The sequence below is a fragment of the Giraffa tippelskirchi genome, chromosome 8 (genome assembly GCF_054371585.1).
Source record: "Giraffa tippelskirchi isolate mGirTip1 chromosome 8, T2T-mGirTip1v1.2.pri, whole genome shotgun sequence".
Lineage (NCBI taxonomy): Eukaryota > Metazoa > Chordata > Mammalia > Artiodactyla > Giraffidae > Giraffa > Giraffa tippelskirchi.
Window position 1 is genome coordinate 63,046,170 of NC_137282.1, and position 27,147 is coordinate 63,073,316.

Consider the following 27,147-nt stretch of genomic DNA (forward strand, 5'->3'; position numbering starts at 1 on the left):
TCCCTCTCTCTCCTCTGTCCCCTTCATGCAGCTCAGCCTCTTTTCTTCCTTCTTTCCCTTTCTTATCAGTTGACTCTGTACCCCCAAGTTCTGGTCCATTAAAGGACCACAACAGCCAAACAACAGGGAGGGGACAGAAAATTGGATTAAAGATTTACTGAGCATGGCCCCACCCATCAGAACAAGACCCAGATTCGACCATGGTCAGCTGCTCCCATCAGGAAGCTTCCACAAGCCTCTTATCCTTATCCATCAGAGTGCAGACAGAATGAAAACCACAATCTCATAAAAGTAACCAAGCTGATCACATGGATCACAGCCTTGTCTAACTCAATGAAGCTATGAGCCATGCCATGTAGGGCCACTCAACACAGATGGGTCATGGTAGACAGTTCTGATAAAATGTGGTCCACTGGAGAAGGAAATGGCACACCACTTCAGTATTCTTGCCTTGAAAACTCCATGAACAGTATGAAAAGGCAAAAAGATATGACACTGAAAGATGAACTCCCCAAGTCTGTAGGTGCCAAATATACTACTGGAGAAGAGGGGAGAAATACCTCCAGAAAGAATGAAGAGATGGAGTCAAAGCATAAACAAGCCCAGCTGTGGACGTGCCCGGTGATGGGAGTAAAGTCCCACGCTGCAAAGAGCAATATTGCATAGGAACATGGAATGTCAGGTCTATGAATCAATGTAAATTGAAAGTGGTCAAGAAATGGCAAGGGTGAACATCAACATTTTAGGAATCAGTGAACAAAATGGACCGGAATGGGTGATTTTATTTCAGATGACAGTTATATGTACTACTGTGGGCAAGAATCCCTTAGAAGAAATGGAGTAGCTCTCATAGTCAACAAAAGAGTCCAAAATGCAGTACTTGGGTGCAATCTCAAAACCAACAGAATGATCTCTGTTCTTTTCCAAGGCAATCCATTCAATTTCACAAGAATCCAAGTCTGTGCCCCAACCACTAATGCCGAAGAAGTTGAATAGTTCTATGAAGACCTACAAGACCTTCTAGAACTAACACCAAAAAGATGTCCTTTTCCTCATAGGGGACCGGTATGCAAAAGGAGGAAATCAAGAAACACCTGGAGTAACAGGCAAATTTAGCATTGGAGTACAGAATGAAGCAGGGCAAAGGCTAATAGAATTTTGCCAAGAGAACCCACTGGTCATAGCAAACTCCCTCTTCCTAAAACACAAGAGACAACTCTACACATGGACATCGCCAGATGGTCAATACCAAAACAGACTTATTATATTCTTTGCAGCCGAAGATGGAGAAGCTCTATACAGTCAGCAAAAACAAGACTGGGAGGTGACTATGGTTCAGGTAATGAACTCTTTATTGCAAAATTCAGCAGGAACTAAGTTCAACCTCTCACCCACTGGTTGTTGGTGTTCACTTTCTCAGTCATGTCTGACTCTTTGTGTCCCCATGGACTGCAGCATGCCAAGCTTCCCTGTCCATCACCAGCTCCTGGAGTTTGCTCAAACTAATGTCCATCAAGTCAGTGATGCCATCTAACCATCTCATCCTCTGTCATCCCCTTCTCCTCCTGCCTTCAATCTATCCCAGCATCAGGGTCTTTTCTAATAAGTCAGTTCTTGGCATCACCTGGCCAAAGGATTGGAGCTTCAGTTTTAGCATCAGTCCTTTCACTGACTATTCAGGACTGATTTCCTTTAGGGTTGACTGGTTTGATTTCCTTGCAGTCCAAGGGACTCTCAAGAGTCTTCAACACCACGGTTCAAAAACATCAAACTGAAGCCTCGGTCACCTCAATTTGAAAAATGCTAACTAGATCCCCATGGTGGAAGACTATCTTATTTGTTATAATTGTGATCATTTTATTTTTGCTCTTTGCTCCTTGAACCTGTAATTGCATAGCAGGATTTGTTTCTAATTGCCCGAAAGCTTTCAAGATGCAAATGGTTATTCAAGTTCCTACAATGACCACAGCCTCCTCCAGTACTTGGGGCCCCTGGACCAGAGTATGAGTGTTAGGAGAATATGTTGCCTCAACAGTTTAGGGACGATGCCCCATACCAGTATGAAGCAGTTATGGACCGAGAATGCTGCCCTTTTCCCTTGGCAACATAATTCTCCTGAAAGAAAAATGGGAGAATGAAAGTGTTAATAGGCAGGTTTTGATAGGGAGGCCAGGGTCCTAAAGTGTGAGGAGGATGCAAACTGCAAGTGGTGTACTTTTTTTTCCCCTATATTCCTTTGCTCTGTTTTAGTCATTTAGGAGTCTTCTTTAACCCTGTGTTGCTATGATGACACTTGGTTCCAACTGAAACTAACTTTTCCCCAAATCTTGAGCTGCTAATTGCTCAACAAAATACATCTTACTCATGGAAATGTTTTTCTTAAGCTATGTTAATGAAACTATGTATCTTGTTTGGAAATCTGTTTTTCTTCAAAACTTATGTCAATTGTTTTATGGATACAATATATCTCACCCAGAGACATCTTGTCTGGAGATGACTCTCCTTGTGTGGATGCTATCAGGATGTATGTTGTGGGAGAGGAGCCTGGTACAACTCTCTCAGCTTTGAGGTGATGATTTTATGTATGATTAGTAGCTCGCTAAGAGTATATGATATCTTACTAAAAACTAGCAAGGGAGTACTCTTTCTGCCCCCTTCTGATGTCTTTTCTCTACCCCTTTTAACTTTAATAATTTTTTTTTTTTTTGCTACACGAAGCTCTGAGTGACTGAGGCTGTGTCTTTTGGTCATGGAGTGACATTTTCTCCTTCAGAGATCAAGAGTTCGGCACTATTCACCATAAATTATCAGAGTGATGTGCTTCTCCCCCACCAAATTTTATTTCACAGGTAAATCCTGCAGTCACCTAGCCTTCAATGTATGTTTCCTGCAATCCAAAAAGAAAAGGTGAGGAAGCCCAGACAAAATTAATGCTTTTCTCTCTCTCTCTTCTTTTTTTTTTTTTTGACTTGAATTTTATCACAGGTCTTGGCAAAAAGAGGGCCTAACCTTTTTAAGAGTTACATTCCAAGGCTTGCTCTGGCATTTTACATATGTTGACAAACTGCTGATTATTTTCATAAAATGACAATGATCAGCACTTTATATTCACTATTTGTTGCTTGAGCTGGAATAGTAGCAGCCCTTTAAGTCCAGTATTTCATGTTGAAGTCGGCGTATCTGAAGCAGCACCATAAGATGAACAAATTTATAATGTAGCCATCGCATCTCATGAATATAATTTTTCAGTTATACCCATCACAATTGGAGGACTTGGAACTTGTCCCAGAAATAATTGGAGTACCCAGTATAACATTTCTTTGACTAAATAAATACACTTTTGAGTACTTCTCCCAACGGTCTTACTCCTCCTGTCATGAAGAGTAGGAGCTGATGGCAGTAGTTCTCGAAATATATATTGATTCCTATGCAGCACATTTGGAAAATAATATGCCTAGCAAGACAGAAGAGACTTGGGTTTGCTCCCTGCGTTGGGAAGATAACAATTTATACACTAGTTTTATGTAAACAAGTTTTATGCTCATGAGTTTTTTTCTTCTGTACACATAAAAACAAATGCTATTCATGGACCTTTAAATTAACGAACTCTAATATTGAAAATCAGATCTGTATTGTGAGCGATGCTCAGAAATGTGTGAGTCAAAACGGTTTTATGCCTCATTGTAGTTGCCTCAGTGAAATATTTTGAGAAATGCTGTTCATTCCCGGTATAGATTCAGGAAGATGCTAAATAGTTTTAATACTTTATGATGACAACTGGGAATTTAAATCTCCTGTTAATCATATGTCACAACTACACACAGCAATATAATTTATTAGTATTATATCAATAGTTTTATTCCTATTGTAATTCAACTAAAACTATCATATAAAAATTGTACCTGAAATACAAACATAAAATCAATGCAAGCACCAAATATTCCATCCTTTGAAAAGAAAATGAATGAAAAATCTATGTTCTTTGCCTAATGCTATTTTATGTATTAGGTTCTTAAGTATTTTATTCACTACATGCAACTGAGTGATTAACAAATGTTTCAGAGAAGAAAGGCTCATTTCTCTTTAACAATGAGTAGTTCAACTCTTCTCAAAGCAAATACTGTATGTTAATAACTGTAAAGGACAAAGTTGATTATTAATATTTATATTAATTAATCCATTAGCTTGATAAACTTACTAGATCTGTTGCCGCATTTTTAAATAATCTCCACATAACTTTCCATAAATTTGGAAATAGCAATCTATTTGTGATCAGAACCTGTCATAAGCAACTTCTGTGATAAAACAAAAGTGTGTTTATCCGACTTCCTTCTACATGGAACATTAACTATTCTTTTCCTTGTGCTAGTAAACATTGAAAGTATTAGGTTATTTTTCTAAGTGAGAGTAACAGAGATACAACCAATTGCTAATCTCACAATTGGCCATGTATTTATGTAGTTAATTGGAGAGGCAATCCTGGCTCTAACAGGTAGTAGCCCTTGTGAAGTTAGTTATTGTCATTCTAGCCATTAGTCTTGAATTTGCAGTGTTATTTGCTGTTTTATTCTAGAATATGTATTCATCCTGTTAGTAAGCCTCTATTTACATAACACATGGTGATGCACTAAACCAATGTGTATCATGCAGTAAATCCCAAGCCTGATGTCATATAAGAACCCCTCCAGCCATTGTCATGTTAGGCTAATTTTGTGTGAAAAGTGAAAGTTGCTCACTTTCACTGTGTCCAACTCTGCTGCTCCATGGACTATACAGTCCATGGAATTCTCCAGGCCAGAATACTGGAGTGGGTAGCCATTCCCTTCTCCAGGGGATCTTCCCAACCCAGGGATCGAACCTGGGTCTCCCGCATTGAAGGCAGATCCTTTACCAGCTGAGCTACCAGGGAAGGCCAAATATTGTGTGAGACCATGTAAACTCAGTGTTTTTATTATGTTAGTGATTATGATGGGAGATCTGAGAAGGAACTTCTGAAGGATATTTCATGCTAGTCATTGACATTTCATAGACTTTTTAAAGATTTAATCACTGAGGTGTTGCTTTTACTATTGTACTAGGCAGTTGCTGAGTACCAACATGCCCTTTCTCCCTAAGTGCAGTAGAAGTAATCTCTGCTTCCCAACATCTCTGTCTTCTGTCCTTGGGAGTATGTATTGCTTGAGCTCACCACAGCCTGGTAGAAGGAAATTGTAAGAATGTCCTTCAAATCCCATTTTATAACAATCCCTCTTTAGGAGGTTGCAAGCATCAGAACTTTACAAAGCACCTTTTACAATGTCAGATGGAGGATAAAGGTCAATGCTTATGACAGCCACAGGCTTCAGTGACTGGTACATGATTGTTGGCTTTGTTTTCATAATCTTCTGTTTCCTATACCAACTAAAATTTCACTGAATTTCTCATCATTTTATCGCTGATCATTTTTAGATATGTTAGAGTTTTCCTATACAACTTCGCTTGTTGATAAGGGTCTTATTTTAGTAGTAGTTACTAAAATTGACTTCTAGTCAATTAGTTTTGGTAGCATAGGAAAGAGAATGGCTTTATTATTAGCTTATTTATAAATATATAATTATTGTTTGCATTCATCAAATTCTAACTTTCTGAAATAAACAGAAAAATCAGGTAATTTTGAATGTCCATTTGACTATATGGGAGCATGGCAATGTTGTTACATAAAATTATTTAAAGTGTCTATTATAATTTTCTGGTTTGATGTAGAAATTACTTTTGGTTTTCCTGCTAGTATTGCAAAGAAAAAAAAATAGTAATCAGAGCACCAATGGTAATTTTGCTGTTAGCAGTAAGTGTAGCATAAAGTGAACACAGAAGAGGTTAGAGTGGACCAAATATGAAAATTCAGTTCTGTTCAGTCACTCAGTCTTGTCTGACTCTTTGCGACCCCTTGGACTGGAGGAAGCCAGGCCTCCCTGTCCATCACCAGCTCCCAGAGCTTGCTCAAACTCATGTCCATTGAGTCGGTGACGCCATCCAACCATCTCATCCTCTGTCATCCCCTTTTCCTGCCTTCTGTCTTTCCCAGCATCAGAGTCTTTTCCAATGAGTCAGTTCTTGGCATCAGGTGGCCAAAGGATTGGAGCTTCAGCTTCAGCATCAGTCCTTCTAGTGAGTATTAAGGGTTGATTTCCTTTAGGATTGACAGTTTGGATCTCCTTGCAGTCCAAAGGACTCTTAAGAGTCTTCTCCAACACCACAGTTCAAAAGCATCAATTCTTCGGTGCTCAGCTTTCTTCACCGTCCAACTCTCACATCCATACATGACCACTGGAAAAACCATATCTTTGACTAGCTGGACCTTTGTAGACAAAGTAATGTCTCTGCTTTTCAATATGCTGTCTAGGTTGGTCACAGCTTTTCTTCCAAGGTGCAAGAGTCTTTTAATTTCATGGCTGCAGTCACCATCTGCACTGATTTTGGAGTCCAAGAAGATAAAGTCTGTCACTGTTTCCATCGTGTCCCCATCTATTTGCCGTGAAGTGATGGGACCAGATGCCATGATCTTCATTTTTTTAAATGTTGAGTTCTAAGCCAGCTTTTTCAATCTCCTCTTTCACTTTCATCAAGAGGCTCTTTAGTTCCTTTTTGCTTTCTGCCATAACGGTGGTGTCATCTGCATATCTGAGGTTACTGAGATTTCTCCTGGCAATCTTAATTCCAGTTTGTGCTTCATCAGCCCAGCATTTCATATGATGTACTCTGCATAGAAATTAGATAAGTGGGGTGATGATATACAGGCTTGACACACTCCTTTCCTAATTTGGAACCAGTTTCCATGTACGGTTCTAACTTGCTTCTTTATCTGCATATCAATTTCTCAGTAGACAGGTAAGGTGGTCTGGTATTCCCATCTCTTGAAGAATTTTCTACAGTTTCCTGTGACACACAGTCAAAGACTTTGGATTAGTCAATGAAGCAGAAGTAGATGTTTTTCTGGAACTCTCTTGCTTTTTATGATTCAAAAGATGTTAGCAATGTGATCTCTGGTACCTCTGCCTGTTCTAAATCCAGCGTGAACATATGGAGGTACTTGGGTATGGGTTGGAGTCAGGGTTAAGAGTCAGGGTTAACGGTTAGGTTTAAGTGTCAGGTTAAGGGTTAGGATGTTGGGTTAGGGTGTCGGGTTAGGGTGTCAGGTTAGGGTTAGGGTGTTGGGTTTAGGGTTAGGGTTAGGGTTTAAGGTTAAGGTTAGGGTTAGGGTTAGGGTTATCTATGGTCATTGCAGCATTATTCCTAGTTGGCAAGATGTGGAAGCAATCTAAATGTTCATTGGTGGATACACAGATAAAGATCATATATAATATATATCTTATACTTATTATATACACATGTACACAATGGAATGTTTTTAAGCCTTAAAAACATATGCTGTCATGTGCTACGTCTTGGATGGACTTTGATGACATTATGCTAAGTGAAATGAACCAATCAAAAAAGACAAATATTGCCTGATTCCACTTCTATGAGGTATCTAAATTAATCAAATCCATGGAAACAGAAAATATAATCGTGGTTGCCAAGGCCTATGAGGATGAAGGATTGGAGAATTTTTGCTCAGTGGGTTAGGGCTTCAGTCACGTAAGATGGAACATTTCTACAGGTTTGTTGTACAGCAGTGTGTATCAGTTCAGTTCAGTCGCTCAGTCGTGTTCAACTCTTTGCTACCCCATGAATTGCAGCACGCCAGGCCTCTCTGTCCATCACCAACTCCCGGAGTCTACCCAAACCCATGTCCATCGAGTCGGTGATGCCATCCAACCATCTCATCCTCTGTCGTCCCCTTCTCCTCCCGCCCCCAATCCTACCCAGCATTAGGGTCTTTTCCAATGAGTCAACCCTTCGCATGAGGTGGCCAAAGTATTGGAGTTTCAGCTTCAACATCAGACCTTCCAATGAACACCCAGGATTGATCTCTTTTAGGATGGATTGATTGGATCTCCTTGCAGTCCAAGGGACTCTCAAGAGTCTTCTCCAACACCACAGTTCAAAAGCATCAATTCTTCGGCGCTCAGCTTTCTTCACCGTCCAACTCTCACATCCACACATGACCACTGGAAAAACCATAGCCTTGACTAGACCGACTTTTGTTGGCAAAGTAATGTCTCTGCTTTTAAATATGCTATCTAGGTTGGCCATAACCTTCCTTCCAAGGAATAAGCGTCTTTTAATTTCATGGCTGCAATCACCATCAGCAATTATTTTGGAGCCCAAAAAAATAAAGTCTGACACTGTTTGCACTGTTTCCCCATCTATTTCCCATGAAGTGGTGGGACCAGATGTCATGATCTTAGTTTTCTGAATGTTGAGCTTTAAGCCAACTTTTTCATTTGCATAGGAACCTGGAATGTTAGGTCCATGAATCAAGGCAAATTGAAAGTGGTCAAACAGGAGATGGCAAGAGTGAACATCGACATTCTAGGAATCAGCAAACTAAGATGGACTGGAATGGGTGAATTTAACTCAGATGACCATTATATCTACTACTGTGGGCAAGAATCCCTTAGAAGAAATGGAGTAGCCATCATGGTCAACAAAAGAGTCCAAAATGCAGTACTTGGATGCAATCTCAAAAACGATAGAATGATCTCTGTTCGTTTCCAAGGCAAACCATTCAATATCACGATAATCCAAGTCTATGCCCCGACCAGTAATGCCGAAGAAGCTGAAGTTGAACGATCCTATGAAGACCTACAAGACCTTCTAGAACTAACACCCAAAAAAGATGTCCTTTTCATTATAGGGGACTGGAATGCAAAAGTAGGAAGTCAAGAAACACCTGGCATAACAGGCAAGTTTGGCCTTGGAGTACAGAATGAAGCAGGGCAAAGGCTAATAGAGTTTTGCCACGAGAACGCACTGGTAATAGCAAACACCCTATTCCAACAACACAAGAGAAGACTCTACACATGGACATCACCAGATGGTCAATACCGAAATCAGATTGATTATATTCTTTGCAGCCAAAGATGGAGAAGCTCTATACAGTCAGGAAAAACAAGACCGGGAGCAGGCTGTGGCTCAGATCATGAACTGCTTATTGCCAAATTCAGACTTAAATTGAATAAAGTAGGGAAAACCACTAGACCATTCAGGTATGACCTAGATCAAATCCCTTATGAGTATACAGTGGAAGTGACAAATAGATTTAAGGGACTAGACCTGATAGACAGAGCAGTGTGTATATATATCCCCAATATCTCAGTGGTAAAGAATCTGCCTGCAATGCAGGAGATGCAACAGATGCAGGTTCTATCCCTGGATTGGGAAGATCACCTGGAGCAGGAAATGGCAACCCATTCCAGAATTCTTGCCTGGAGAATCCCATGGACAGAGGAGCCTGGTGGGCTACAGTCCGTGGGTACGCAGAGTCGGACATGACTGAGCAATTCACTATGGCCATTAACACTAATGTGTACATAGTTAGCAAGAGTGTGCCATACACTCAGAAATTGTTAAGAAGGTAAATAAAGATGTGCAGAGGTATGGTGAACTGTGGCGTATGTATTCCCTATGAAGACTCTCTCTTCATGTCAAAACCTTTGCAGACAACCAAATGTTTGGTGTTCATGTCTCTTACACTAGTTTTAATAACCTAAGGGAACAGAGGGACTTCCCTGGTGGCACAGTAGATAAGAATCTGCCTGCCAACGCAGAGGACACAGGTTCGATCATTGGTTCGGGAAGGTTCCACTTTCTGAGGGGCCACTAAGCCTGTGTGTCACAAACTACTGAGCCTGCATGTGCTCTGCAAAGAGAAGTGACTCACCGCAACCAGAGAAAGCCTGTGCACAGCAACGAAGACCCAGTGCAGCCAAAGCTAAATAAATAAATTTTAACAATCTGGGAGAACAGAAATCCATAGATGGAGAATCATAGAACTATGTAAATTGTTTTCTCCGGTCCAGGCAGATTAGCTCTTCTAAAGTCTCTGAGCAGCAGAAGAGGAAGTGAGCTGCTCACTTCTATTTTATAATGAGTGCGCTTCGTTTTATTTACCTGATGCTGTCTCTGGTCAGTGAAATGTGGGAAAGGTCAGGGAGAATAAACAGTTCTCTCAAACCCTTTCCCAGAATCCAAACAAAGAATTAGTTTCACCTTAGGGTAAGAAGATCATGTGGTGTTGTTTTATATACATACATAAATAATGTATCTTGACATAATATGTTAATCATTTCCTCTTCTAAGAGATTTAATCCAGTAACAGAATTATTATGAGATTAGTATTAAATCTCTTTGGTGAATTTATAGTCTAAGGTTTCTTTAATTCTTTTTAAAAAGAATGATAAATTTTAAACATAAAACTTTTGAGAATTACACTGGAAAACCTATACATTCATCTTCATTCAGGTTTATGTCAATATTCGGCCACAACCACTTCAGAATGCTGAAAATTATGTTTTCTTGGCTAATGGCTGAGATACAGTTGAGGGTGCACCCTAAGCCCAGGGTGGTTTCAGGAAGACACCTCCAAATCCTCCTGGCCCTCACCTTGCTGCCTTGGTGTCCATTCTTCATCAGAATCCTCAGTGTCATCTCCCTGGGGTTTGATGACCTGCCTGCTGTGATGCATGAAAGCTGGTGATCTTTGTTTTCTGAATGCTGAGTTTTAACTTTCCTCTTCCACTTTCATCAAGAGGCTCTTTAGTTCTGCTTCACTTTCTGCCATAAGGGTGGTGTCATTTGCATATCTGAGGTTATTGATATTTCTCCCGGCAATCTTGATTCCAGCTTGTGCTTCATCCAGCCTGGCATTTTGTGTCATGTACTCTGCACATAAGTAAACACCATGACAATATACAGACTTGAAGTAAACTCCTTTCTCAATTTAGAAACAATCCGTTGTTCCATGTCTGATTCTAACTGTTGCTTCTTGACCTTCATACAGATTTCTCAAGAGGCAGGTAAGGTGGTCTGGTATTCCCATCTTTTGGGAATTTTCCAACAGTTTGTTGTGATCCCCACAGTCAAAGGCTTTGGTATAGTCAATAAAGCAGAAATAGATGTTTCTCTGTACTCTCTTGCTTTTGGCAATTTGATACTGGCAATTTGATCTCTGATTCCTCTGCCTTTTCTAAATCCAGCTTGAACATCTGGAAATTCTTGGTTCATGTATGTTGAAACTTCACTTGGAGAATTTTGAGCATTACTTTGCTAGCATGTGAGATGAGTGCAATTGTGCAATAGTTTGACCATTCTTTGGCAGTGCCTTTCTTTGGGATTGGAATGAAAACTAACCTTTTCCAGTCCTGTGGCCACTGCTGAGTTTTCCAAATTTGCTGGCATATTGAGTGCAGCACTTTCACAGCATCATCTTTCAGGACTTGAAATAGCTCATTTGGAATTCCATCACCTCTACTAGCTTTGTTCGTAGTGATGCTTCCTAAGGCCCATTTGACATCACATTGTAGGATGTCTGGCTCTAGGTGAACGATAACACCATCGTGGTTATCTGGGTCATTAAGATTTCTTTTGTATAATTCTTCTGTGTATTCTTGCCACCTCTTCTTAATATGTATTGCTTCAGAAATGGTCCATACCATTTCTGTCCTTTACTGTACCCATCTTTGCATGAAATGTTCCCTTGGTATCTCAATTTTCTTAAAGAGATCTCTAGTCTTTCCCATTCTATTGTGTCCCTCTATGTTTTTGCATTGTTCACTTAAGAGGTTTTTCTTATATCTCCTTACTATTCTTTGGAACTCTGCATTCAGGTGGGTATATCTTTTTCCTTTTCTCCTTTGCCTTTAACTTCTCTTCTTTTCTCAGCTATTTGTAAGGCCTCCTCAGACAACTCTTTTGCCTTTCTGCATTTCATTTTGGTGGATGGTTTTGATCATGGTCTCCTGTACAATGTTAGGAACCTCCATCCATAGTTCTTCAGGCACTCTGTTTAATCAGATCTAATCCCTTGAATATATTTGTCACTTTTACTGTATAATCATAAGGGATTTGATTTAGGTCATAACTGGATGGCCTAGGGGTTTTCCCTACTTTCTTCAATTCAAGTCTGATTTTTGCAATAAGGACATCATGATATGAGCCACAGTCAGCTCCTGGTCTTGTTTCTGCTGACTGTATAGAGCTTCTCCATCTTTGGCTGCAAAGAACATAATCTGATTTTGGTATTGACCATCTTGTGATGTCTGTGTGTAGAGTCTTCTCTTGGGGTGTTGGAAGATGGTGTTTGCTATGACCAGTGCATTTTCTTTGCAAAACTCTCTTAAACTTTGCCCTACTTCATTATGTACTCCAAGGCAAAACTTGCCTCTTGCTCCAGGTATCTCTTGACTTCCTACTTTTTTAAAAAAAAATTAAGTAATTTATTTTAGTTGGAGGCTGATTACAATATTATGGTGGTTTTTGCATATGTTGACATGAGTCAGCCACGAGTATACATGTGTCCCCATGTCCTGAACCCCCTTCCCACTTCCGTCCCCATCTCATTCCTCTGGGTTGTCCCAGTACACCAGCTTTGAGTGCCCTGTCTCATGCATCGAACTTGGACTGGTCATCTATTTCACATATGGTAATATACACGTTTCAATGCTATTCTGTCTTATTATCCCACTCTCACCTTCTCCCACAGAGTTCAAAAGTCTGTTCTTTACATCTGTGTCTCTTTTGCTCTTGTGTATAGGGTCATCATTACCATGTTTCTAAATTCCATATATATGCGTTAATATACTATATGGGTGTTTTTCTTTCTGTCTTTCTTCACTCGGAATGACACACTTTAGTTTCATCCACCTCATTAGAACTGACTCAAATGTGTTCTTTCTAATAGCTGGGTAATATTCCATTGTGTATATGTACTACAGCTTTCTTATCTATTCGTCTGCCTATGGACATCTAGGTTGCTTCCATGTCCTAGCTATTGTAAACAGTGTTGCAATGAACATTGGGTACAGGTGTTTCTTTCAATTCTGGTTTCCTTGGTGTGTATGCCCAGCAGTGGGATTGCTCGGTCATATGGCTGTTCTATTTCCAGTTTTTAAAGGAATCTCCACACTGTTCTCCATAGTGGTTGTACTAGTTTGCATTCCCATCAACAGTGTAAGAGGGTTCCCTTTTCTCCACATCATCTCCAGCATTTATTGTTTGTAGACTTTTAGATGGCAGCCATTCTGACTGGTGTGAGATGTTACCTCATTGTGGTTTTGATTTGCATTTCTCTGATAATGAGGGATGTTGAGCATCTTTTCATGTGATTGTTAGCCATCTGTATGTCTTCTTTGGAGAAATGTCTGTTTAGTTCTTTGGCCCATTTTTTGATTGGGTCATTTATTTTACTGGTATTGATGTGCACGAGCTGCTTGTATATTTTTGAGATTAATTATTTGTCAGTTATTTCATTTGCTATTATTTTCTCCCATTCTGAAGGCTGTCTTTTCACCTTGCTTATAGTTTCCTTCATTGTGCAAAAGGTTTTAAGTTTAATTAGGTCTCGTTTGTTTGTTTTTGCTTTTATTTCCATTACTCTGGGAGGTGGGTCATAGAGGATCTTGCTGTGATTAATGTCAGAGAGTGTTCTGCATATGTTTTCCTCTAGGAGTTTTATAATTTCTGGTCTTAAATTTAGATCTTTAATCCATTTTGAGTTTACTTTTGTGTATGATGTTAGAAAGTGTTCCAGTTTCATTCTTTTACAGGTAGTTGACAAGTTTTCCCAGTACCATTTGTTAAAGAGATTGTCTTTTCTCCAATGTATACTTTTGCCTCCTTTGTCAAAGATAAGGTATCCATAGGTGTGTGGATTCATCTCTGGGCTTTCTATTTTGTTCCATTGATCTATATTTCTGTCTTTGTGCCAGTACCATACTAGCTTGATGACTGTAGCTTTGTAGTATAGTCTGATTGACTTCCTACTTTTGCATTCCAGTCCCCTATGATGAAAAGGACTTCTTTTTTTTGATATTAGTTCTAGAAGGTCTTGTAAGTCCTCATAGAACCATTCAACTTCAGCTACTTTGGAATTAGTGGTTGGGACATAGACTTGGATTGCTGTGATATTGAATGGTTTGCCTTGGATATGAACAGAGATCATTCTGTCATTTTTGAGATTGCACCCAAGTACTGCGTTTTGGACTCTTTCGTTGACTATGATGGCTACTCCATTTCTTCTAAGGGATTCTTGCCCACACTAGTAGATGTTATGATCATCTGAATTAAATTCACCCATTCCAGTCCATTTTAGTTCACTGATTCCTAAAATGTCAGTGTTCACTCTTGCCAGGTCCTATTTGACCACATCCAATTTACCGTGATCATAGACCTAACATTCCAGGTTCCTATGCAGTATTGTTCTTTATGGCATCGGGCTTTACTTCCATCACCAGTCACATTCACAACTGGGCACTGCTTTCACTTTTGCTCCATCTCTTCATTCTTTCTGGACTTATTTCTCCACTCTTCTCCAGTAGAATATCGGGCACCTACCAACCTGGGGAGTTCATCTCTCAGTGTCATATCTTTTTGCCTTTTCATACTGTTCATGGGGTTCTCAAGACAAGAATACTGAAGTGGTTTGCCATTTCCTTCTCCAGTGGACCATGTTTTGTCAGAACTCTCCACCATGACTTGTTCATCTTGGGTGGCCCTACACAGCATGGCTCATAGTTTCATTGAGTTAGACAAGGCTGTAGTCCATGTGATCAGTTTGGTTAGTTTTCTGTGATTGTGGTTTTCATTCTGTCTGCCCTCTTATGAATAAGGATAAGAGAGTTATGGAAGCTTCCTGATGGGAGACAATGACTGTGGGGGGAAACTGGGTCTTGTTCTGATGGGCAGGGCCATGCTCAGTAATCTTTAATCCAATTTTCTGTTGATGGGGAAGGCTGTGTTCCCTCCCTGTTGTTTGGCCTGAGGCCACAGTGTTGACCCACGCTTCCACCAGCGACTCCTGGACTCTCGCAGGGAAGTCTGGCTCAGTCTCTGGTGGGGACCCTGCTCCTTCCTCCTGGTGCACACAAGGGTTTGTTTGTGCCCTCCAAGGGCCTGTTTCCCCAGTCTGGTGGACGTTCTGTAATCAAATCCCACTGGCCTCCAATGTCTAATTCCCTGGGGGTTCTCAGTCCCTTTGCCAGATCCCCAGGTTGGGAAATCTGTTGTGGGTCCTAGAATTTTCTTAACAGTGTGAGAATTTCTTTGGTATAATTGTTGTGCAGTTTGTGGGTCATCTGCCTGGTGGCTCTGTGGTGGGGTAATGGCAACCTCCTCCAAGAGGGCTTATGCCACATGATGCATGACTCAGTTCTGCTGCAGCCAGAGACTCTGTCCATGCAGCAGGCCAGTGCTGACCTGTGCCCCTGCAGGAGACACACAAACACTCAAAGGCAGGCCTGGTCAGTCTCTGTGGGGCCTCTGGGTCCTGGCGCACACAAGGTTTTGTTTGAGCCCCCCGAGTGTCTCTGGTGGGGGTGGGGTTTGATTCTAAATGCGATTTTGTCCCTCCTACCATCTTGCTTGGCCTTCTCCTTTGCCCTCAGACATGGGGTATCTTTTTTTGGTAGGATCCAACATTCTCCTGTCGATTGTTGTTGTTGTTTCGCAGTGAGTTGCAATTTTGGGGTTCTTGCAGGAGAAGATGAGCGCACGTCCTTCTACTCTGCCATCTTTCCCCTTATAAGTTATTACAAAATGTTGAGTGTAGTTGCCTGTGCTATACAGCAGGTCCTTGTTGATTATCTATTTTACCTTAATTTTTTTAAATGTTGATTTTACTTATTTCATTTATCTATTTTGGGCTGCACTGTCTTTGTTGCTGTGCGTGGGTTTTCTCTAGTTTCAGTGAGTGGGGGCTACTCTTCCTTGTGATGTGAGGGCTTCTCACTGCAGTGTCTTCTCTGGTTGTGGAGCACAGGCTCCGAGGTGTGTGGGCTTCTGTAGTTGCAGCTCATGGGCTCAGCAGTTGCGGCTCCCAGGCTCTAGAGCACAGGTTCAAAAGTTGAATGAGAAACCTGCACACTGCAACAAGGAGAAGCCCACACTCTCCTCAACTAGAGGAAAGTCCACGCAGCAGCAAAGACCCAGCGCAGCCACAAATAGACAATAAGTAAATAAATAAGATTATAAAGTAACAACAGCAATAAACCCCCACAAAAATCAGAGCTGGTATCAAGTAGCCCGGTAATTAGGTCTGTTTGTCTCTGGTTCATTGCACTGCTGTTTTCTTTCTGAAATGCCAAAAGAAGGAAAACTACAAGGGGTGGTCTGTGGTAAAGGCAAGCTCCAGGGAGTAAGTAGCATGGGGTTGAAGGAGAATAGGTGCAGGATGCAGCTCAAGCAGAGTTAGGAGCAGGAAAGCAGACTTGGTCACAGAGCACAGAGTAGGAATAGGAAAGCAGACTTGGTCACAGAGCGCAGAGTAGGGGCAGGAAAGCAGACTTGGTCACAGAGCGCAGAGTAGGGGCAGGAAAGCAGACTTGGTCACAGAGCGCAGAGTAGGGGCAGGAAAGCAGACTTGGTCACAGAGCGCAGAGTAGGGGCAGGAAAGCAGACTTGGTCACACAGCGCAGAGTAGGGGCAGGAAAGCAGACTTGGTCACAGAGCTCAGAGTAGGGGCAGGAAAGGGAAACCTGGGGGACCCGGCCTGCTCACTGTGCTCTTTATCTTCTTCGTTCTCAGGAAAGAAAAGAAAATCATTTCTCTCTTTTCCTTTTCACTGCAACACTGAGAGAAGCAACTTAGATGAGAAGGAGTGGCCTTCAGGAGCCCGGCCTCGTTCTCCAGTTCCTGTATAAAAGCAGTGAGTTTGAGACGTCACCAGGAGAAAAGCAGACGTTTAATAACTTGTATACCTCCTGTATATAGGGGAACTATCCAGGAAACCTGAGTCACTCCCTGAAATGTCCAAGCCATCACCTCAAGTACGATCTTCAGAGAAAAATAAAAGAAAGACCTTGGGGAAAGGGGGAAGCCTGTTATGACAGGTTATCATGCAAACATAGTAAAGAAGTGTATGATTGTTGCAGATTTGTCAGGACCTCTCCAAGAATTACTTGAAAAAAAAAAGAATTACTTGAGAGTTACTCATCATCTACCTCTGGTGCAAAGAGGGATAGCCCTCAAATATGTAGAGTTCTCTGTTGTAAATGTCCTTCACAAAAGGGCAATTGCTACTTAGTTTTCTGAGATTTCTGTTTTTTCTTTTTTAAAAGTTAGACTGAAATAATCCTTATGCCAGAGAGGCATATTTTGGGGTGGCATATTCTACTCATCTTATCATGGATGCACCCCACTTTGCTTATGCTTTCATGTATTGAAGGATATCCTGATTTTTTTTTTCAATTTTTTAGCTATTATGAATAGTAGTGCTGTGCATAATTGCATCCTTGTTTGAATTTGAGATAAATTTTCAAAGCAGTTGACAACACTGAACACATGATTGTTGGATCCAGTGTTCTGGCTTTGGAAAACACTGCCCAGCTATTATAAAGTGGCCATACATACATCCCACCAACAATGAGGGAGACTTCTTGTTCCTCATCCTCCAGCAGTGGATACTGTCATGTATATGGAGTTTAGTAGTCCTAATAAGTGTGGTGTGATACCTCATGATTTTAACTCAATGTTCCTAGTTCAGTTCAGTTCAGTTGCTCAGTCATGTCTGACTCTTTGCAACCCCATGAACTGCAGCAGGCCAGGCTTCCCTGTCCATAACCAGCTCCCAGAGCTTGCTCAACTCCTGTCCATCGAGTCAGTGATGCCATCGAACCGTCTCATCCTCTGTCGTCCTCTTCTCCTCCCGCCTTCGATCTTTCCCAGCAACAGGGTCTTTTCAAATGAGTCAGTTCTTCACATCAGGAGGCCAAGGATTTGGAGCTTCTGCTTCAGTATCAATCTTTCCAATGACTATTCAGGACTGATTTCCTTTAGGAATGACTGGTTTGATCTCTTTGCAGTCCAAGGGACTCTCAAGAGTCTTCCCAACACCACAGTTCAAAAGCATCAATTCTTCGGCACTCAGCTTTCTTTATGGCCCAACTCTCATATCCATACATGACTACTGGAAAAACCATAGTTTTGACTAGATGGACCTTGGTCAGCAAAGTAATGTCTCTGCTTTTTAATACATTGTCTACATATGTCTAGGTTGGTCATAGCTTTTCTTCCAAGGAACAAGCGTCTTTTAATTTCATGGCTGCAGTGACCATGTGCAGTGATTTTGGAGCCCAAGAAAATAAAGTCTCTCACTGTTTCCATTGTTTCCCCATCTATTTACCATGAAATGATGGGACTGGATGATCTTAGTTTTTTGAATGTTGAGTTTTAAGCCAACTTTTTCACTCTCCTCTTTCACTTTCATCAAGAGGCTCTTTAGTTCCTCTTCACTTTCTGCCATTAGGGTGGTGTCATCTGCATCTCTGAGTTTATTGATATTTCTCCTGGCAATCTTGATTTCAGCTTGTGCTTCATCCAGCCTGGCATTTCTCATGATGTACTCTGCATGTAAGTTAAATAAGCAGGGTGGCAATATACAGTCTTGACATTCCTCTTTCCCAATTGAGAATCAGTCCAGTGATCCATGTCTGGTTGCTTCTGTTGCTTCTTGACCGGGATAAAGTTTTGCAGGAGGCAGATAAGGTGGTCTCATATTCTCATCTGCTTAAGAATTTTCCAGTTTGTTGTGATTCACACAGTCAAAGGCTTTATCATAGTCAATGAAGCAGAAGTAGATTTTTTTTTCTGGAATTCTCTTGCCTTTTTATGATCCAGCAGATGTTGGCAATTTGATCTCTGGTACCTCTGGCTTTTCTAAATCCAGCTTGAACATCTGGGAGTTCTTGGTTCATGGACTGTTGAAGCCTGGTTTGGAGAATTTTGAGCATTACTTTGCTAGCATGTGAAATCAGTGCAGCTGTGTGGTAGTTTGAACATTCTTTGGCATTGCCCTTTTTTGGGATTGGAATGAAAACTGACCTTTTCCAGTCCTGTGGCCACTGCTGAGTTTTCCAAATTTCCTGGCATATTGAGTGCAGCACTTTAATAGCATCATCTTTCAGGATTTCAACTAGCTCAGCTGGAATTCCATCTCCTTCACTAGCTTTGTTCATAGCGATGCTTCCTAAGGCCCAGTTGACTTCACACTCTAGGATGTCTGGCTCTAGGTGAGTGATCAAATCATCATGGTTATCTGGGTCATTAAGATCTTTCTTGTATAGCTCTGTGTATTCTTGCTACCTCTTCTTAGTATCTTCTGCTTCCATTAGGTCCATACCATTTCTGTCATTTATTGAGCCCATCTTTGCATGAAATGTTCCCTTGGTATCTCTAATTTTCTTTGCACATATTCGAGTATTTTAACTGGGATGGGTGGAGAATGTTCAGGAGCAGCTAGCCTCGGGATCAGGCAGCATTTACTTCAAGATGCCTCTGTGTGGTCCAGCAGCTTCCCACCGAGGACCCTCCTTGTGGGAGTGGGGGTGGGGGGTTAGGAGGGTAGAGGAGGGGGTCGGAAGTTTGGAGGAGGGGGTCGGGAGTGTGGACGAGGGGTGGGAGAGTGGAAGGGCTGCTGTCTGCACGTAAGTCCCCACCCACGACCATCTTCAGCATTGCTCATTGGTGTAGCAAGCGTCCTAATTGGGTTTTCACCTGTGTAACTGGTGGGTTCTTAATGAGCAATGCGAACAGTGACATTAAATGTCCTCAGTCAGGACTAGATACTTACTATGCCACATACAGATGTAAGAGCCTGGGGAGGCATGTGCAGCCAGTACCCCTAGGGACAGGGTTCAGACTTGACCCCACAACATTTTGGGGCCCAGCCACTGCTTTAGCATTTCTGAGGGCCCAGTGCTGACTCTAAGGGTTCTGTAATCCAGCCTCCATCTTCCTTTAGTGAGACCCACACTTCTAGGATCCCACAGAGCAGGGCCTGTGTGAGTTCTCTGTGGCTTCTCTAACAGACAAACACATGTTGGGTGATTTAAAACAACAGGAGTTCATCCTCCCCAGTCCTGGAGACCAGACACCTGAGATCAAGGTGGCGCAGGGCTGAGGTCCCTCCAGAGGCTCCAGGATAGGGTCCTTCCTGCCTTTTCTAGCTTTGGGGCTCCAGGGGTCCCGGGGCTTGTGGCCCTCTCCCTCCCATCTCTGCCTCCATCTTCATGAGGCTTCTCGTCTGTGTCCTCTTTCATCTCTTATAAGGACTCTGTCAGTTGGATTGAAGGTCACCCTAACCCTAGATGACCTTACCCTGAGATCCTTAACTACATCTACAAAGACCCTTTTCCCAGGTGTGGCCCTGTTCCCGTTTCTGGGGGGGACACATCTTTTGGGGCCACCATTCACCCCATTATCTGTATATAAAATAACCCTTATTTTAGGAGATCACCACAGGCCCATATAGACGGGCACAGACAGCGGCCACACAGGTGGGGTCTGGAGAGAATGAGGATCCTGGAGTCACCTGGAACGGATCAAGGCCTGGATTCATCAGGTGAGGGGAATCACAGGGAGGAGGGGGCATGGTCTTGTTCAGGCTTCAAAAAGACCATGTTGGGTGGGATGTGAGACGCACTGTGAGGGCAGGGAGCTTTGTCAGGGCCTGATGGAGGGATTCGGCTTGGGCCAAGGCTGAGGGTGCAGAGAGGAATTAGTGTGGGGGTTGGCCGTATGCCCTGGAGAAGGAGCTGACAGTCCCTGGGGCACAAGGAACTGGGAACCCAGGAGGCCTCCATGTTCCTGAACCAAACTTGAGTCCACACACCTGAGTGCAGTAAAGCCAGTTGCCTGACACCAGTTGCCGTAAAGGAAAGTTCAGCATTAATTGTAAAGGCACCAATACGTGGAGACAGGTACTGCTAAGCTGCTGCTAAGTCGCTTAAGTCGTGTCCGACTCTGTGCGACCCCATAGACCGCAGCCCACTAGGCTCCGCCATCCCTGGGATTCTCCAGGCAAGAATACTGGAGTGGGTTGCCATTTCCTTCTCCGGTGCATGAAAGGGAAAAGTGAAAGTGAAGTTGCTCAGTCGTGTCCGTGAGACAGGTAACTTATGCTCTAAACCCTGAAATCCCTGAAGGGTTTCAGGAAAGCAGTTTTACAGGCCACATGAGGGGGGAGGGTCACAGAGTATGTGATTCGCTGATGCACGGTTCTCTGATTGGTGAGGTAACAGGCGGCTAACCTCACAAATCCTCAGGCACTGGACACTCTGGGGGTGACGCGTTCATGCTCATCAAGTTCTTCCACTCAGTGGGGCTTTTAGCAGCTGTAAAACAACTCCCTGAGTGTGCCGCAGATACTATTATCTCCATACTTCAGAGAGGAGCTACAGCAGAGGATACAGGACGGGGTCTGTCCTGGGAGGGCCCCATAGGCTCCTGCTTGGTTACAGCAGGTGTCTGGGCTCAGCAGCTGGAGAAGTTGGGGCTGCCTCCTGGCTGAGGGCAGCAGCAGGACCGCAGTCCTCAAGGGGCCTGTTAGCCCCCAGGATGAGATGGGGAGGCCGTGGATGGACAGATGCACCTGACCTGGGAGAGGGGTGCAGGCTGGAAATGTCACTGGAATCATCGCAGAGAGGAAGGGGAAAGGTCAGGAAGGGGCAGGTGGGTTATAGCCTATACATGCAGGTGATGGTGGTCCTGTTGGACACAACTCAGAGCCATAAGGAGTGGTGGTCCGGGGCTCAGCTTCATCCTCTTGTTCTTTGCTTATATGTAACTTCCCACTCCTGCAGCGAGGAGCCTGGCCCTCACCATCTGCATGTGTCAGTTCTTTTCTCCTCTTCAGATTACATGTACTGTGGTCTCAGAATTGCTAGCTACTGCACTCTGGGAAGATCTCTATAAAATGAAGCCCAGTGTTTATGTGCAGGCCATTTTGCCTTTTGTGTATCGATTTCATTCATTTCCAAAGTCAACACATTTTGCCCCATCTCCTACAGTGAGATACATTTTTCATGCATTTCTAATGTGGTTAAGTTTTGCTGCATTGTGTATTCTGTCCTGTGACTCTCCTACACTCTAAATAACTATACTTGAAAAGATTGTTTGATCCCTTGGGCTATACAAATCAATGAGCGTAGACAAATGCATAGTGACAGGTGTCCATTCTAAAGCATCACAGGGAATACTTCAACCCCCTTCAGCAGATGATCTGCTTATCATCTATGTAGCTTTGCTTTTCCTAGAATGTCATAAATGAGGTCATACTGTGTGCTGTCTCTCCAGACTGTATTCTTTCACCGAGTGATAGGCACGTGAGATTTAACCATGCTTTTCAAGGTTTGGTGGTTCATTCCTTACTACTGATGAGTAATACTCCATTGCATGTGTATGGGAGGAAAAACAATTTTCACTCTGCCCTTCTGTAATAAAAGACAAATTACCAGGAGAAAAAAACAGAAGCATACCTCCTCTATGCTTCCCTGGTGGCTTAGTGGTAAAGAATCTGCCTGTAATACAGGAGACTTGGGTTTGACCCCTGTGTTGGGAAGATCCCCTGGAGAAGGAAATGGCAACCCACTTCAGTATTCTTGCCTGGGGAATCCCATGGACAGAGGAGCCTGGCGGGCTATAGTCCATGGGGTCGCAAAGAGGCGAACACGACTTAGTGACTAAAACAACAAATAGCTTCTGTATACAGCGGAGCTACCAAAGAAACCTGAGTCACTCCCTGAAATGTCCAAAGTCATCACATTAGATACCATTTTCAGCTAAAAACAGAAGACCCTGAAGAATGGGAGAAACCCGTTATGGAAGGTAATTATACAAAACACCGTAAAGAAGGGTATGATTGTTTATAGATTTAAGTCGGGACCTCTCCATTGATAAGTTATTTGAGTTTTAATGATCTTTTTATTTCTGGTGCAAACAGGGACAACCCTTAAATGCAGAGATTTTTCTGTTGTAAATGTCCATCACAAAACGGCAATTGCTATATATTTTCCTGAGATTCCTCTTTTTTTTTCTTGGAAGTGGACTTAAGCAATCCTCACAGCAGAGAGGCATATTTTGGGGTGGCATGTTCTACTTGCTTTGACATGGATATACCCCAATTTGATTATGCATTCATCTATTGAAGGATACCCTGATTACTTCAAGCTTTTAACTATGATGGATAGTGCTGCTGTGCCTAAATTCATCTTCGTTTGCATTTGGGCATGGATTTTTCAAAGCAGTTTCCTAAATACTGGAAGTACGCTTGTTGGATCCCAAGGTGAGGTTTGTTTAGCTTTGGAGAAAACTGCCCAGCTGTGTTACAAGGTGGCTGTGCATGCGTCCCACCAGCAGTGAGGGAGCGTTCCTGCTATTCCTCAGCCTCCAGCAGTTGATATTGTCATATATTTAGAGTTCAGCAGTCCTAATAATATGTGTGATGTGATATCTCATGATTTTAATTTGTAATTCCCTAATGGTGTATGATGTTGAGCGTGTTTTTGTTTTTGACTATCTGTATATCATTTTTTGGCTGGGTGTCTGTTCAGATCTTTACTCATTTTTTATGGGGTTGTTCAAGAGGTCTTTGTCTATTTTGAGTCTAAATCCTTCATCAGATATGAGTTTTGCAAATACTTCTCTCCCAGATTGTGGCTTGTCTTTTGATTTTCTGAATAAGATCTTTAAGAATCAGTTCAGTTCAATCACTCAATCCTGTCAGACTCTTTGCGACCCCATGGACTGCAGCACACCAGGCCTCCCTGTCCATCACCAACTTCCAGAGTTTACCCAAACTCATGTCCATTGAGTCAGTGATGCTATCCAAGCATCTCATCCTCTGTCATCCCCTTCTCCTCCCGCCTCCAATCTTTCCCAGCATCAGGGTCTTTGCCAATGAGTCAGCTCTTCGCAACAGGTGGCCAAAGGATTGGAGTTTCAGCTTCAGCATCAGTCCTTCCAATAAATATTCAGGACTGATTTCCTTTCGGATGGACTGGTTCGATCTCCTTGAAAACCACGGGACTCTCAAGAGTCTTCTGCAACACTACAGTTCAAAAGCATCAATTCTTCGGTGCTCAGCTTTCCTTATAGTCCAACTCTCACATCCATACCTGACTATTGGAAAAACCATAGCCTTGACTAGATGGAACTTTGTTGGCAAAGTAACGTCTCTGCTTTTTAATATGCTAGGTTGGTCATAACTTTTCTTCTAAGCAGAAAGCGTCTTTTAATTTCATGGATGCAGTAGTTGTGCATGGGCTTAGTTGCTCCATGGTAGGTGGGATCTTCCCAGATCAGGGATTGAACCCGTGTCTCCTGCATTGGCAGGTAGATTCTTAACCACTGCACTACGAAGGAAGTCATTCCACTCCCCCCTTCCTGCCAACCTCCTACTTTAATAAAAGACTAAAAGCAACCTGTTTAGTAAGTTTTCAGGATCCTGAGCTCTGAGGTCAGCGTCTGTGGTGTCATTCTCCCAAAGGCTTCAGATACCGGTTCGGCTCATGAGTCTGGCAACCAGGGTGGGTCTGGCGGCTGAAGACAGGCTTGGCTTCTGGAGCTCTGCCCTCATCGACTCACGCAGGTTCCCCGAGCCCTGGCAGCCAAGCAGAGTGGCGCGCAGGCGGGGCTGGTACAGCCGTGGGAGCAGAGGCAGCTGGCTGTCCTGTCCCCGTGACTGCTGCTGTCCTGTGTGCCCGTGCAGGGCAGTCACGGTGTCAGGTGAGGCCTGGCCGCTGTCGTGGGGACAGGATGGGACCTCAGACAGCTCACTCCCCCACCCCACCCCCCGCTTCAGGTCGTGGCTTGTGGCTGCTGGCAGCTCCCTGGGCTGGGAGGCTGTGTAAAGCACCAGCCACATTGCTCAAGGTCAGCTGAGACCCCCAGCTCTGGGGTCACACACCATCCCTGCCACCATGCAGGTTGTCCCACTTCTGTGAGGGAGGGCCTGTCCGGGGCTGTGTGTGATGGGGGATTTGGGGGTGTTGTGGGCTGGCCCAGGAGCCAGCTTTTTGAGCGGAAGAGAGGGGAGCAGAGGGGAGGGAGAAGCTTTGAATTGCTCAGGCTTTCAGGGGATTCCAGGCCCAGCTCCGGTGGGAGGTGCAGGTGAGAAGCCCCTGCAGGTTTCTGGGTCCCCACCGTATTTCAATTGAAGCCCCTCTGCCTGCACCACCCCTAACTCTCCCTCCCGTGGCCCCTGCCTAAAGCCACAGACGATGGGGAGTCTATACGGCTTCCCTTCCTATAGGGAAACCAAGCCACAGACAAACGTGTTCCTTTAAGAAAGCATGAAATAGGGATTTCCCTGATGGTCCAGTGGCTAAGACTCCATGCTTCCAATGGAGGGGGCCCAAGTTCAATCCCTGGTCAGGGAACTAGATGCCACATGCCACAATGAAGATCAAAGAACCCACACAGCCAAATAAATAAATAAAATAAACAAATAACAATAACGCTTAAAAAAAGAAAAAAGAAAGCATGAAATAAACGAGAAAATAATAGTGGGTGGTTATTACTGACACGGTCCATGTAGAGAGCTTCAGAAGCCGGGCACAGGGAGGAAACTGAGGGCCGTGACCCCCAGTCCTGGAGTTCGCACCCTCCGCCCCCTACCCCGTGGCCCACTCTCCCCTTGGTGTCTTCTGGTGACCGGGCGAACTTCAGCCTCCTGAACACATCCTGGAAGGATGAGGCCAGGGCAGAGGGCATTCACAGAGGGGAGGGTGTAGTCGACTCTTTAGCATGCCTCAGAGGGCATTCACAGAGGGGAGGGTGTGGTCGACTCTTTAGCACGCCATTGCCTCCACTCTGTGTCGGAGCTCAGTTCTGGGTCAAAGCAAGCGTGGTTTCCTGATGCGGTCACTACCTTCACTCACCAGGGGGCCTTTGTGTCCACCTTGTCCCCTCGTACAGCCTGGTCACCCCTGGGACGCGTGCTGTGCGTATCTGCTCTGCTCACAGCACACCCTGGGGTCCATCAGACTTCACTCATAAAAGGGACGTGTAAGGATGAACTATTCCATAGTTAAGAATTTCAAGGTCACGACAGCGTTGATCAGAGCACATGGACACAGGTACAAGGCCTGTGCATAAAGAAGCCGCTGTGTGGGCTTCAAGGACCCTCCGTGTGGGGGTGGGATGGGGGCCGGACAGGGACTTCCTGCACACGCAACTCCAGGCTCTGTTCTCGGCAGGGCGGACGACTGTGGGCACTGCCTGTCTGTGGAGGGGCTCTGGGGCTGCCCAGCTCAGCAGAAACTGCAGTAGTGGGGAGGGAGGGCGCCCTCCCTTAGCACCCCTGACCTTGCACCCACTCATCAGGGCAGCCGAGTGCCTAAATGGCTCCTTCCTCATCTAGCTCTGAAGATCTGGAAGGTGTGGGGGCTGAAGGACATGCAGAAAACAGAATTCTGTAAAGCAATTATCTTTCAATTAAAAAATAAGAAAAGATTAAAGAAAAAAACACAAAGAACAGCAAAGGTGGGGCTTGCATCCTCAGCCAGCCTCTGCCAGATTCTCCCTGTGCTCATGCATCAGACCAAAATGCTGCTGCCTCCACCATGTATCACAGATGAGAACAGAGACACAGAGAGGTTGAGCATCTTGCCCCAGGTCACACAGCTGCTGAGGGCAGGGCTGAGAACTGGACCCCTGTGGTTGAATCTGGAGTCCAGATGCTGTGATGACCCTGAGGGAATGGCAAAGACCAGATGGCCCAGGCTGAGCCAGGCACACACACACACGCACACACACGTGCACGAGGCCTTCACCTTTGAGGCCACAGAAGTCAGAGGAAACCAGAGGGCAACCAGGAGAGGCCAAAGGAGGGTCAAGTTCTATAAGGAGGAGAGGCCACACTTCCCAGGAGAGCGGGGAATTCCCTTCACTGAAGAGTCTGTCTCAAACCCTAGAGTCCTCTCCCTGGACCCAGGAACTGACTGTCCCATGACCTAACTGAGTTGGCTCCAGAATTATGCCACCCCAGGGGTTCAGCTACGACCGGGCCCCACTGCTCTCAGAAATAAGGGGGAAATGAGTACATAGTCTGGGCTTCAGATTTGTTTGGAGACAAAATTTATTAGGAGTACAAAAAAACCACGAAGGCAATTGGCATGAACATCTCCAGAACACTTAAGAAACCCTCTGCTGTTTATCTACCTCCTCTCCTGTCATGAAAGTGGAAGGTCTATTTAATCAATTCTGTGCTTATCACACTCTTTCTTTAAAATA

General features: G+C 43.7%; 1 long non-coding RNA gene across 1 annotated transcript; it reads left to right on the plus strand.

Annotated features, from left to right (window-relative positions):
* The first annotated feature begins 413 nt into the window (after positions 1-413).
* LOC145518290 (uncharacterized) lies at positions 414-17,410 on the plus strand. The gene is made up of 2 exons (XR_014062813.1): positions 414-2,907; positions 16,663-17,410. It is a non-coding gene; the product is annotated as an uncharacterized LOC145518290 (long non-coding RNA).
* Positions 17,411-27,147: the final 9,737 nt, after the last annotated feature.